Raw genomic sequence first — 13,984 nt, forward strand, 5'->3', positions numbered from 1 at the left:
CATGCCTTCGAACAGAACTCGGGAATGCAAGCATGTTGTAACGCCAACACAATATACGTCCAGGTGCGTTCACAGCCCGAGGTTATCTTTAGTATTGTACTATAATTTTAGGGCGTCATTGTTTTTCCATGAATCAATAGGCTATGAATTGGAAGGGCTACGAAATGAAACTTGCAGGGCGCTCCTTTCCATGAACCAAACCATCCCATTCCCCTTTTCCAAGAGAACTTGGGAGAACGTCCAATTCCCGCAGGCAGGAACTCCGACGGCGCGCAAAGACCTGCCAACCACCGCCCCGCCTCGCCATTGGCTAGCAGGGCTGGGCGGACTCCCCCCCCCACTTCATCAGCTCTCCGGGCGTGGGGAAGGCCAGGGGGCCTGTGAGGGGGGCGGGCCGAATGGAATGTGAGGGCGGGGCCAGAGGCGCCCGGCCCGGGGCACGTGCCAGGAGTTACGGAGCCCCGAGTTCTTTCTTCGGCCGGCTCGCTGTCGAGTGAGCAGCAAGCACCGCCGGCAGCTCCGCGCCTCCGCTTGCCGCAAGTCCGCCTTTCTCCGTCCGCCAGCGCTTCAGACGGCTCGAGTGAGTGGAAACATCTCTCCGCCCCTTCGTTCCTCCATCCCCCCGCGCTTCCTTCCCTGCACACACGCGCGCGCGCGCTCAGCTGGGCGCCTTGCCTAGAACTGCCGGGCGAAGCGAAGTTTCCCTCCCCTCTACTTCATAAGGCTTCCCGCTGAGAGTTTGGGGGGGCGTTGTTAAAAAAAAAGCGCAGCATTCCGTGGAAAGTGTTTTTCTTTCCATGAGCACGTGCGGACAGTTGATTTAGGCACGGGAAGTGGCGGCGAGAGAGCAAGGCAGTGAAAAGAAGGCGCGCTTGAGAAATGCAGAATGCGTGGCAGGGAAACGGCGGGTGGGGGGAGCGAGTGGAGAGAGAAAAAGGCCGGGCGTTGCTCACCAAAAGGCTAGGCAGCGTGGAGGGGGGAGGGGCGCATAAGGATAAGTACCAAGGTGTGAATCGCTTGCTGGTCTCTGAACTTTCTCGTTTGTTGCGGTCCTGGATGCCACCGCACCTCGTTTTGTGCCAGTAATACCCGCCTGGCGGGCAGATGTTGAGCTGATGCAATTTCTCCTGTCAGCGACTCTTTCCGTCCAGGGAAACACCGCTGTTGAAATCTGGGCTCTTGTGTGGCTGATGTAAAAAAAAAAAAAATCGGAACCCCACCCCAAGGAAAGGCTGGCTAGCTTAGGATCCCGTGCAAAAATCCCTTCGATTGCACTTTCTATTCTGCTGCGCTGTTTCAGAGTCTTAGGCTATGAAAGGATTAGGTTGCCAGGTACTTGGCTCTAAAGTCAGTTCAGAGAAGTGAAATTTATGAGGCAGGCATGCTAGTTCAGATGAAGGGCATAAGATGGAAGGAATGTTAGCAACTCAACCAACCACCCCTTGTTTACTTATGCTTTGCCAGATCTATACTGCGGTGAGGTAAAGGACAGTTTGGGGTGATTTTGTCCTGTTTTCAGGGTTGAGTTGGTTCAAGCTGGTTGCAAGGGATATTTATAGTTAAAACTTCATGACGGTATGGGCTGTTTATGCAAAGACAGGAATTCATTGGCTTGTCTGATTCAAAACAAAAGCTGTAATGTCTCGCCTAAGATGGTTAAGTGAGTTGGAGAAAAAAGAAGTCAGAAATAATCTAAGCAAAGTTCAAAATTGCCTGTCAAACTTACTTCATCCTAAAAGGTCATTTGAACTATTTTAACTAGGGATAAGTGATTGTGTACATTGCTAAGAAGAAGTATATCTGATCTGGGGAAAGCCTCTGGCTTTCTCTGGAATCTCTGTTCCCAGAGCAAGAACAGGATGCAGATAAATCCTTTTCCTTGTTAGAACTGGCTTTGCTGGAGGAGATGAATTCTCCTCATTCTCCCTCTGAGGTACTAGGTCAGTTGGTCTTTGGAAATCATAAGGTCAGCCCAAACCTGTTTTTTTCTTCTTCTTTAAGCACAATATTTCATACATACTTTAAATAAGAAAGAAATCAGTGAACACAGATGACATCCTTTTTAAGGGTGAGACAGGAAGTTCCTGTAAACTGGTCTAGGTCTGATTTACAATAATCAAGATTGATAAAGCGTGAGATAGAAGTGGATTAGTGACTATACATTGGACATCTTGCATTCTTCCTATAACAAAAATACATAATATGTGTTCACCACCACAGCCTATAACTTTGGTTTTTACTATTTAAAACAGTCTGTTTGGAGGATAGACTTCCTGCTAGAACATAGATCATTTTTAAAAGCCTTTGTGGCTTAGTTCATGCATGGTTTATAAAAGTGGCTGGCTTCTCATAGCATCCTTTTTCAAAACTAGCTAAAGAAAAAGTGCAGTGCTTTCAATATATAAATATTCCTTATTCAGAAAGAATTGAGCAAATAGAGCAGTGCCTTCAACACGCACATAACTTATATTCACCTTCTTTGTATATGTGGTTTTTTTTAACTTCCAAGTAGTGTAGTGATTACAAGTCATATCATTTATGTAATGTTGGCCAATCAAACTGAGTGGCATGTCAAGTCATATGGCGATGCAATGCTCCTTTGTTGAGGACTGCATTACTTGTTGGCATTGTTTGGTCTGAACAAGAAACAGTAAAATCTAAAATCTGTGTTAAATTTGCTGTAAATCACAAAACCGAATAGTTAGTGTAGTTTTCTTGAACACGGTTCTCTCTATTCCAGAGTGCAGACCTCAGATTGATTTAAGTTGTTGTGTGGGTGGGTGTTTTGGTGTATAGAGGGACATTTTAACAATAATCTAGCACAATGACATATAGAGACCAGCTTCTCTTAAACTCTCAGAACAGAAAATAAAGATGTTATGTAATTTCCTTACCAAAGTTGTACTACACTACACTATTTTTACATAGTGTATATTCTGTTTTTTCTCCTCCCAGTTGTACTGACAACCCAATGTGGGACAAAATCTGTATTATGCATATATATTACTTCCTGACATGAAGAACAATGTAACACTGAAATGTAACATCAGAGAGGTGTTGGGTTCCCTTTCATTGGATCTCTTTATGTTAGATAGTGGACAGCTATTTGTCTTTGATGTTTTAATTTGGCTTCTAGCATTGAGAAAAGAATTGGGCTGTATGGTGGCCTAAATAGACCATTGCATGTTCAATATAGTTTAATATAATTACTGGCCTCAAGACAGTCCTTTTCAAATATATTCCATTGGCAATATTCTACTAGGAATATGTTGCATTTATTTGTTTATTTTATTCTTCTGAAAGAATAACCACATTAAACATTATGGCAAACCCTATTCTGTGTAAATAAATATGCAAAAACAAAGAAAGCACATCTTTGGGTCTAGGAGCATTTTGTTCTCAAAAAATGATAAACCCATCTTTGTTGCTTTATGGTTATAATGCAGTGTCTTAAATTTAAAAAAAAAAGCTTAATTCCGAATGTAATGAGTTCCTTGGTTTTGTTGGGATTTACTAGAAGCATTTCTTGAACAGCTTTATTTCTCACAAAATAAAACCATGAGATTATTAGGCAAATATTTATTTTGCTTAATGAAAAGCCAAATCCATGCTATAAAATAGACTTTATTGATACATGGTTTGGTTGTTCAGTTGACTGGTTAAAAAAATATGATTCCAGTGGGATTTCTAACACTTTGGTTATTTTTTTTTACCCCTTGTATACTGACAGATGGGGGTTACACTTAGCCCAGTGAACCAAATTAATTGACAGAACCTGCATTAATTTATTGTTGATGTTGCACTTCGTGTCTGCACACAAAGATGGTGCAGAACTAATCTGCTTAAAGTGAATGTTCATGCAGTATTTGCTTTTCCTTGGTGGCCTTTTAACTGAATATTAGATGCTAGAGCTGGAGGGGGTAGAATCTGTGGCTTGGTAAGGAATCAGGATGTGAAATCTGATGCTGACAATGTTTGTGGTTCTTTTTTAGATTTACAAACCACCACCAATAGCAGTAATTTCACTTGAGTTATTTGATAGTCTTGTTGCAGATAACTAAGGACACTATTTTTTAAAAAATAGCTAATCTTTATTTTTCACTGGGATAGTTGGAATTAGTATTTCAAATCAATCCATCTTCTGTTTTGTACCTTAAACCATTAGTAGAAAATGTGATGTTCAACAGGTAGCTTTTAAAACATTCCTGCTTTGACAGCAGTACCTTCCCTGTCTCCATAATGAGGGATCCCTTTTCCCATTGAAAATTATTTCACTTCTCTCTTATTTATGCTCTCTCTTCTTCTAGAGACATTTCTATGAATTTTATATGATTTGGTAGCAGTCTACTATCTGCTATATAAATGACAGTTCCGTAAGGATATAGGAAACAAAATATTTTTGGATATTGGTTAGTGTTTTGGATATTGGTTTAAATGCAGTTATATTGAGCCATAGAATAACTACATTTTAATTAATTTTTAGGCTAAAACTAACTGAAGATGAACTTGGTTCATCTACTGTTACTGTTGTTTTTGATATTTGTTTATTTGTGTCAGAAGCATCACAATTAAAATAAGGCATACTATATAATATTTAAAAGATAAAGTACAAGTTTAAAATATGTACAAATTAAACAGATCTTGTCCAGAAACTTGCAACATTAATTATGTTCTGTCATGCTGCCATGAGGTCCTCAAGTGTACACTGATCAGGACACAAAGGACAAGTCTACATATATGTCGTTGTCTGCCTGTCATCAGAATTGCAAAGGGCAGAAGGCACCAGAGAAGGCACCCATTTGTTGAGGGTGTCTCTGGATCTTGTTGTGCAGCCTATTCAATGATATTTCCATACTTCCCAGCTTTCGTCAGGCCCACGTGCCAGCTCCCCCATTGGTTCCATCCAGTATTGGTTCTTTCTTGCTTTCCATAGGTTCACTCTGCTTTCAAATTAATTCTTCAGCCTAAGGAAGTTTTTTCCTGGATTTTAATCTTTGATGAGCTGGTTATAGGCCAGAGAGAGGATGTTGTCTAGATAGAAATGATTTAAGCCTCGCTCTGTATGAGCTTCTTTTCTGTGAACAGTAGGTGGGGCAGTGCCTTAGGCAGTGCCAGCTAGGTGGTAGATCTTATCTAGAAGGGTAGATTTAAGGCATATCCGGTAACAATTCTGCTAATTTCATTCAAAGCAACATTTTCTTTCCCAGCGTGTGCTGATTTATACCAGATTAGGCAGGCATATTCACCTGCTGAGTAGTAAAAAGCCAGAGCTGTTGTCTTAAGGATCTTTATAGCTCATTAATGAGGATATTGTTTTGTCCACTGACTTTCAGTTTTGTTTTTTTGTTAGGGCCCTATCTAGAGTGATTCCTAAATATTTAGGGCCTGTAAGCAAATAAAATAAAATAAAAAATATTTTTCTATTTGCTGAGTTTGTAGTAGATTGTACAGTTCTAATGGATTACATTCATCTTACCCATTTCTTCTAAAAAGCCCAGAGGCAGAATAAAGGACCTGCATTTCATATAAGTCATAATAACTACATACAGGTAGTCCTTGATTTATGGCCATAATTGAACCCTGAATTACAGTCGTCAGTCATGCCAGTCATTAATCATCACATTACTGGGACCAATTATCTTTTTTGCGGTAATCCATTAAGTGAATGCGGCAATCGTAAAGCAAACACTGTAGCCCTTAAACAAATCCATTGTTTTCAATAGATTTTTTTTTTTGCTGAAAATTGGAAGTACATGGCAGTTTCCAGCAAAAAAGGTAAATTGTTTATAGGTGATTGCAGGACATTGCAGATGGCCATAAATGTGGGCTGGTTGTTGAGAACTCCAAATGCAATCCCATGACTATGGGGTGGTGCAACCATTAGAATTTTGAATCTGGGTCATACCCTGGGGAGGTCCATTGTAACATCAACAGTCATTAAACAACTGGTTGTAAGTAAAGGTCTATCTGCACATATATTTAATAAATAAATAAAAACTATCAAGAAATATTTGACATATTTTAACACATAAGAAATACTTGCAAATAAAATGTGATATTTTTATTTTTCTGTTACTATTTAGAATGTTTATGCTGAATCATAACACAGTGAGCATGCTTTGTGATCTCAAACAATGTAATTTGTAAACCATAGTTTATGACTGGAAGTATATTGTGTGAATCCAGTCAATTGAATTGAAATAAGATGTATTTAAATAAACTAACACTCTGTATGTACCAAGTTATAATCTGTCTCAGATTAAAGGTAATGTACTATTAAAAAGGAAACTATGTCATTGATTTTGATAGGCTCCTTTGCAAGTTGAAGATTTTTCTAAAACTTACAAGTTGTCATGATCCCCCTTAAGAATCTTGTATTAAATTGAATGTAATAATATGTAATAATAATATATACACATTTTTGTTTACTATATGTTGACTAGAAAAACTCTTGATTTCTGAAACACTAGTTAAACATCTGGAAGATTTGATGTACAGATTGAACAATATGACCTTTAAACTTTCCTCGGTAACATTACTCTACCAAATTTGTGTGCTACTTACTTACATATGAATGTAAGAGAATTCTTGACAGATTTCTAAAATAATTCTTTGCTGAATCATATCAATAGTTTGCTTATGTCATCTACTCCTAACTTTTCAGATGTGTTGGACTTTGTCACAGAGCATTTTATTGTATTGGCTTTTGAGAATTTCCATGGGTTCTTTTATGTAACAAGCTTATGTAATAATAAATTTATAATACATTTAGATGTGTTTAAATTTTATAAAGCAATATACCATGTGTGTGCGTGTGTGTGTATGAGATCGATCTATCTATCTATTTATCTATCTATCTATCTTGTATATAAAATTACAATACAAATGCAATCACATTTAGATTTCCATTATTTAAAATTAAGTTGAAATTTAAGCATATTTTGAAAAACAAGTTTTTAATTGAATTTTAAACATATTTAGAAACACAGAATTGAGACCCACAGCTCACTGATTCAATGGGGGATTGCTGTGATAAACTTTTGCAGAACACACACCCTGGATACTTCACGCTGAAATTATCACAATTAACATAATTCCTTTTCCAGCAAACTGATCCTGTGTAAGATCTTGTATTCAAATCATTATCTCCTAGTCTTAATACAGCTGGCATTTTCCACCTGTATCTGGCAACCCCCGGAAGTCTGGAGAAGAGCTGAAGTCACCCATTTTCCAGAATGTGTTCTTGTCCCTGTGCTTGGCTTACTTAATTTCAACCTCTCAAGTTTCCTATGATGCATTTATTTTGCAGAGTTAGCCTCTGACATTAAAAAAGCAGACATCTAATCCATTCCTGCGCATTTAATCTGTAATCGTCATTTCAAGATAATATAAATTATGCTTGGAAGTAAAAGAAACATTTATTTATAACTGAGGCAACTAAAGCCAGAGAGTTCCATTTTCAAGGTGCATGCTGTACTTTATATAGCACTTAATATATCAGTAACAGAGCATGAAGTATTTTTCTTGCAAACATAAAAGGAATCACTTGAATGTTGCTTCCTATACAAAGTTAGGACAGCGTGGAAATGAAGTTCCACTCATTTTTAACTGCAGGTACAATTATAGGGCTATGTATTTTACACCATGTACCTTACAAAATACGTTGGGAACTTGATGAGAGATTTTCAAGCTGATCACATCATGCCTGCGTCAAATGACCTTCTGCTAACCCAACCATATGTTGCAACTTTCTCCACTGACTGAAATAACCATGGAACGAGGCAAGCCTTTCTGGAGCCAAAAGAAGGTTGTGGGTTTGCATTCAACACACGCATAGAGAAAATATAACGTTTGAAATCTTCCTGTTATGTGGCACTAAAAATTTCAGGAACTACATGTTGTAGGAATGAAGGATGCTGTATCTCCAAAAGAAACTGAAAAATAATGCCTACTTTGAACATCCCGTTTAAAAAAAGATAGCAATAACTGCAGAATCCAATCTGGGTCAGTCATGGGGGTCAGAGGTTTAGGGTGCCACATTCTGGTAAAGAGAGGTTCCCTGAAGATGGGTTCCAGCATGAGTCTGAAAACTTGGAAGACTAAATCTCTGGTCCTGGTGGTCAACTCCGATTGGTATCCTTAACATTATCGTGGGACACATATATTAACCTCCATTCGATATTAACAACTACTAAATAAGGGGATTGTTTGTTATATTCATTTGTTTCCTGCATTTATTGTTTTACTGTTACGGCCTGTCAGCCACTCCACTCCCCCCGCCCCCCCGCCGCCGAATCAGGTGAGGCGGATTGGGAGTCTGGGCCAGCATCAAGGCAGTCTGAGAGCTCTGAGGGGGAAGAGGGAATGGAGCTGTCAGAGATAGAGACAAAGACAGACCCTGGACCATCCATCAGCCCCTAGATGGAGAGTCAACAGCCGTCAGGTCTGGAGGTAGCTGATGAGGAAGAGGAGGAACAGCTGGGTCCCGTGCCGGATGTGTAGAAGACAGAGGAAAGGAGAGCAGTGGGAAGCTTTGGGCCAATCCTTGGGATGGATGAGCCACTGCTGTTAGCTAAGCCCCATCCTAGCTCAGGGGATAAAAGGCAGGGGGCGGAGACAAATAGGTGTGACAGACAACTCTTTGTCTCTCTGTCAGAGAGCCATGGATAGTCCAAACTTCTGAATCCTGTCTGGAACTGTATCGGAATTTTTTTCTTGGAATCTGTGGCACTGAGAGTTGGTTGTACCTTTGGAGTGTGTGTGTGTGTGTGTGTGTGTCCGCTGCTGGAACAAGAGAGAGCACACCCTCCAGGACTTCCATTATGAGTGTGGTGAGGGAGGGAGACTCCTGGTGTGTTGGAGCCATTTCAGTGGGTAGGGAGCGAGCTTCGATTTCCACAGGCACTTAGAGATTTCATTAGCCTGCTGTAAGAGAGAGAGAGAAAAACTCTTTGCCAAGGTTGCTGGTGCTCCGAATAAAGGGAACATTAGTAACAAACAGTGCGCTTGTTGTGTTTGGGAGCCGGGTCAGAACATTTTTAAATAATTCAAGGTGATGAACATATCCCATACACTTTCCTCCAATTTTCCCCATGATAAGAACCATGTGAGATGAGTTGGGCTGAAAGAGAGGACTGGCTCAAGATTACCCAGCTGGTTTTAATACTTATGACAAGACTTGAACTCACAGTTTCCTGTTTTTTAGATTGGGTGCCTTAGCCAGTGGACCAAACTGGTTATTATGATAGGCTATTATTTCTTCATGTTGGAGTGCAGTTGATTCATAACACTTCTAATGATATTGCCCTGACATGGGTGCATTTGAGGGAAATAAATATTTTACTTGAATCAGTAAATGCTGTAAGATAACCTCTTGAAAGTCCTTTACTTATGACCTCAGTGGAACTTGGAATTTCAGTTTTAAGTTTTTGCAGTCGTAAGTCAAGGCAAAGATGATTTTTGGCCATTTTTATGACAGTCATAAAACAAGTCATCACGGTTAAGTGACTCACATGGTCATTAAATAAATCCAAAACTCTGTAAGAGCATTTATTTGGCCATTTTCGATCAGCCAAAAACTTGCAAATTGTTGTCTCCTGCAACAGGTTGTAAATGTGAGCCTGTTATCAAGTACCCAAAATGAGCACACAATTGTAACTTTAAGGAGAGGTCATAAGTAAAAAAATTTCAGCCCATCATAACATCAGTTGGTTATTAAATGACTAGCCATAAATCAAGCATTACCTCCATTGACATTTATGGCACCTTGTTCCTTAATACAGGACAACCCCCCTGGGCTGCAACCCACTACCAGGTTGTGGCCTATTTGGAACCAGGCTACACAAGTGCACACAGCTCAACTTGTGCGAGTGGCGTGCATGCACACAGACAGTTCAACTTACACAAGTAGAGCGGCGTGTACATGTATATGCACACTGGCCCACTGTTTCACAAGTCGAGATGTATGAGCGTGTGCATGCCAGCCCACTACTCATGCAGCCTGGCTCCTCTGTCCCCTCTCACCACCAAGCCACAAAGGTTGGGGACCGCTGCCTTAGTATGATGACCACAAATTCTTCTTTGGCATATCTGAGTTCTAACCTAGATTTTCATGGTTTTGAATCACATGTGGTCAGAAGGAATGCTTTCCTTACTGTATTCATATCCAGCACATTTACAATGATTACTATTCTCATAAATCAATTTAAAATCTTGTTTTCTTAGCTATACAGTACTGAGATTTTATAATTATTTTCTATGATAAAAAAGAACTAAGATAAGATATTGGGAATAAAACAGCTGTGGATCACAAAAATAAAAATGCAGCAATGCTAACCCATGGGAAAAAAAGAATTAAGACACCGGTTGTTATTTTAACTAATTACCATGCAGGTAAATCATCAGCTTATCCATATCAGGTTCCTGGATAATATCCATAACTGCAGATACAAGTGGTATGATAAAAATGCAATAAAAGCATGATTACTTCCTTAAATTTGAATGGACAGAAGTGATCTGTCACTGAATTTATTATTTATTGCAGTGTCAATAAACAATACTGTGAAAACATTTCAAAAGCTTTTAAATTTCATACTATGCAATTTTAGGTATATAGAATTTTCTGGGTTTGGGGGTTAGGGTTAGGGTTTATTGATATTCCCAGAAATGTTTCCAGAATATCTTTCTGTGAATGTTTTCTGATTGGTACATTTTTGTAGAAAATACTTGTATCTTGCAGCTGATCTCATACCGAAGTCCTAATTTTAGCTTATCATGGGTATAAGGGGGTAAACATAACAAGTTACTCATTTGCTATGTGAATTTGGTAAAATTTGTCTCCATTATCTCTGATAATCGAAGTTCAAGTTCATGGAATCAGAACACATTTGTCTCTCCCAAATCTTGGTTGACTAAATCAAACAGTAAAAGCAACTCAACTAACTTGGGGGTAAAGGGAGGGAATTACTATTTATGGGTTGCAAAATGTGGTTCTATTCTCTGAATAGGATGTTTCTAAAGTAGTTTACCAGCCTCCCCCCCCCCCCATCCTTCCTTACATCACTCAAACCTACAAGTTTAAGTCATGGTGTTCTTACTTGCATTTCTTTTTCAAGAACTTTTTCTTTTTTGTTACAAATTTTCCTATAGATAGTGCATTTTTATTTTCCCTCACCAAATGGGTTTATTGAATGTTGACTGCAAGATTTAATTTAAGGCTGTGCCTTTAAAGGCTAATTCCTCCTCCAGCCTGTTTTTTTTTTAAGTGGCTTGAGGTGGAGCTGAGTAGGATACTGCCAAGAAAATTATAAGTAGTGGTCTCAGTTTGCTTATATTCATCCAGTGCTTGGAGGATGATACAGTAGTAGTCTAGATAACTGATTTAGGTATATGGAAATCTAGAATAAATAACTGGTTTTTATGGTTTCATAGTTTTTAGATAAGTCTGTGGAATAAATACTTTTTTTCCTGTAGAGGAAAATCTGCTGCCCAGTGAAATATTTTTATGAGATTACTTTTAAGTTGGAAGTATCACCTATCAACAAAGTTAAATGTGCCAGTGTGATTTATTTTTGAAAACATAGTCAAGGAAAAGGAAACGACTTACAAAGCACCATTTTTCTGTCCAATTAAGAAAAACTTAAAAGTGCAATTTGAAAAAAATTGGTAAGTTTTGGTATTTATAATTTTTTTTTGTAAATTTTATTTGAGTTTTCCCAAAGAGAAAAAAATACAAATAAAACATCTTTTTTGAAAGTAGCAAAAAAGTGGATCACTGGCTTAAAAACTGTGCGCACATACAGCTGGAGTTACATAACATGCAAATAATAGGAAACTAGAGCAAAGTGACCGTGTGTATTTATTCTGATAATTATTCTGATATAGTGCAGTCTTATCTCCTAGTCTGGTTCTGTTCCAGAGTTGTTTTTTTTTTTTTTTTTGATGCTGCAAATCCCCATAACTAAAGAATACCTGCTTGTGAAAAGTAGATCTTGCTGCCAGAAATTATTCTCTTAGATCATACCAAGTTGTTTTCTCTTTTCATGCAACAAGTGTGATTATTATAGTGCTTTCTGAATCTCTTGATGTATCTTTAATCACTTATGAGCAGAAGGATTTGCGTTTTTGGAGTCATGCGAAGCATTTAAAAAAATGTACAGTACTTTGCAAATATGCTTTTGCAAGCACCTTTTGTTGAACTGTTACAGCAAGTCCTGAAAGGGTCACACAGCTACTTTGGACACCTTTTGCACTTTTATGCATGTCCATACTCCTACTTTGCTGGCAGTTCCAAGGGAAGTCTTTATTGCAGCCAGGCTCAGAGAAGCGAGGAAAGCTTTCAAAGCAGCTATGGAAACCTTCTAAGGCAGGGGTCGCCAACCTTTTGGACCTCAGGGACCACCACATTCATAATTTTAAACCCTGCGGACCACTAATATGAATCTATCATGCTATCGCTGAAGCTCCTGGACTCCCACTGACAGGATGGGGTCCTTCAGGCACTTAGCTTGACTGCCTGTTTCTGAAACTTCAACTACTCAGAGTCATTTGAACCTGTTTCCCACAGAAAACAAAACACCGGGATCTCTCAACTTTTTCTCTCTCCCTCCCTTCCCTCTTTTTCTTCCTTTCTCCCCCTTTCTCTTTCTCTCTCTCCCCCCTTTCTCCCTCTTTCCCTTTTCCCGCTCTCTTTTCCTTCCTCCCTCTTTCTCCTTTTCTCTCTTTCTCTCTTTCTCGCTCTCTCTTTCCCTTCCTTACTCTCTCTTTCTCTCTCTTTCCCTCTCTCTCTCTTTCCCTCCCTTCCCCCTCTCTTTCTCCCTTTCTCCCTTTCTCCCTCTTTCTCTCTTTCCCTCCCTCTTTCTCTCTCTCTTCCCCCCCCCATCCCCGGGGGTGGGAGTGGGGGGAAAGAAACCTCTGAACTGGTGCTAGGTGGTGAGAATCTGATGTCCAGAGTCTGACAAGCCCTTGCTGAAGATCAGATGGCTGGCGGGGAGGTGGGGCAACGGGGTGATACTGGCAGCAGATAGACTGATACGCATGGGAGAGCGCGGCATCAGAGCCCTTCCCAGGTGTTCCCTGGCCTGCAAGGGGGTGGGGGGAAAGGAACCTTTGAGGAGGTCAAGCGGCTGCCAGTGATGCCCTCAGGTGAAGATGTTGTGAGGGGGAAGCTCAACCCCCCTTCAGGAGCTTTTCTTCCTCCTCGACAGAAGCACTCAGATGCAAAGCGCTCACCGCCCCTCTGGCACCTGCCAAGTCTTCTCCTTCCCGCTGGGCATGTGAGCGCTTCTGGCGAGGAGGAAGAGGGGATTGAACCTCCCCCTTGCAACATCTTCACCTGAGGGCATCGATGGCAGCTGCTTCCTGCAGCTCAGGAGGTCTGCACTCTTCCTACTGCTGCTCAGCCTCCTCAATGCGCTGAAGCAGGAGACAGAAGCCACAACACGGGTTTGCTAGGGAGACTGCAGGATTGTTCCACCTCCCTGCCAACACATGGCTCGTCAGCTTCCGGATATCAGATTCCCACCACCCAGCACCACTTCAGCGGTTCCTTTCCCCCCACCCCCCTCGCAGGGCAGGGAACACCTGGGAAGGGCTCCGATGCCATGATCTCCCGCGTGCTACCCTCCCTCCCCACATGCATCAGTCCATCCACTCCTGTTGCAGACACTCCTGGACATTCTTGGAAGACTGGTGGCTGTTCTTGTGTAGTTGATTGGCCATTATAAGAACAGTCTGTAAGACTAAATGGGCCAGGGATCATATGCTTATGTGTTTACCATTGCAATTATATAAATAAGCAAGTCTGTTTTGGGAGAGTGTTTGTGACATTTTCCCCAAATTCTTTTCAGTTGTCCAATCAGTTGCCGTCCCTTGTGTTTATCAACAGTGTTACATTGCAAACATATGTTTAAAAGTGAAAGTTTGCAGAATTTCAGAGTTGTTGAGAGTTAGGTGGCATACAGGTTTAATACATTATTACTAAAAG

At 40.3% G+C, this 13,984-nt stretch overlaps 1 protein-coding gene across 2 annotated transcripts in view; it reads left to right on the forward strand.

Moving 5' to 3' along the window:
* The first annotated feature begins 415 nt into the window (after positions 1-415).
* Positions 416-13,984, forward strand: part of SLC7A2 (solute carrier family 7 member 2) — a 43,688-nt gene continuing 30,119 nt past the window's right edge. Inside the window, exon 1 of one of the 2 annotated variants that reach the window (XM_087936226.1) lies at positions 416-580. The gene's annotated coding sequence lies outside the window, so the exon portion shown is untranslated. The remainder of the gene's footprint in view (positions 581-13,984) is intronic. The other variant, XM_026697939.2, reaches the window with a different exon arrangement.

The sequence above is a fragment of the Pseudonaja textilis genome, chromosome 6 (genome assembly GCF_049901715.1).
Source record: "Pseudonaja textilis isolate UNSWEBS1 chromosome 6, rPseTex1.2, whole genome shotgun sequence".
Lineage (NCBI taxonomy): Eukaryota > Metazoa > Chordata > Lepidosauria > Squamata > Elapidae > Pseudonaja > Pseudonaja textilis.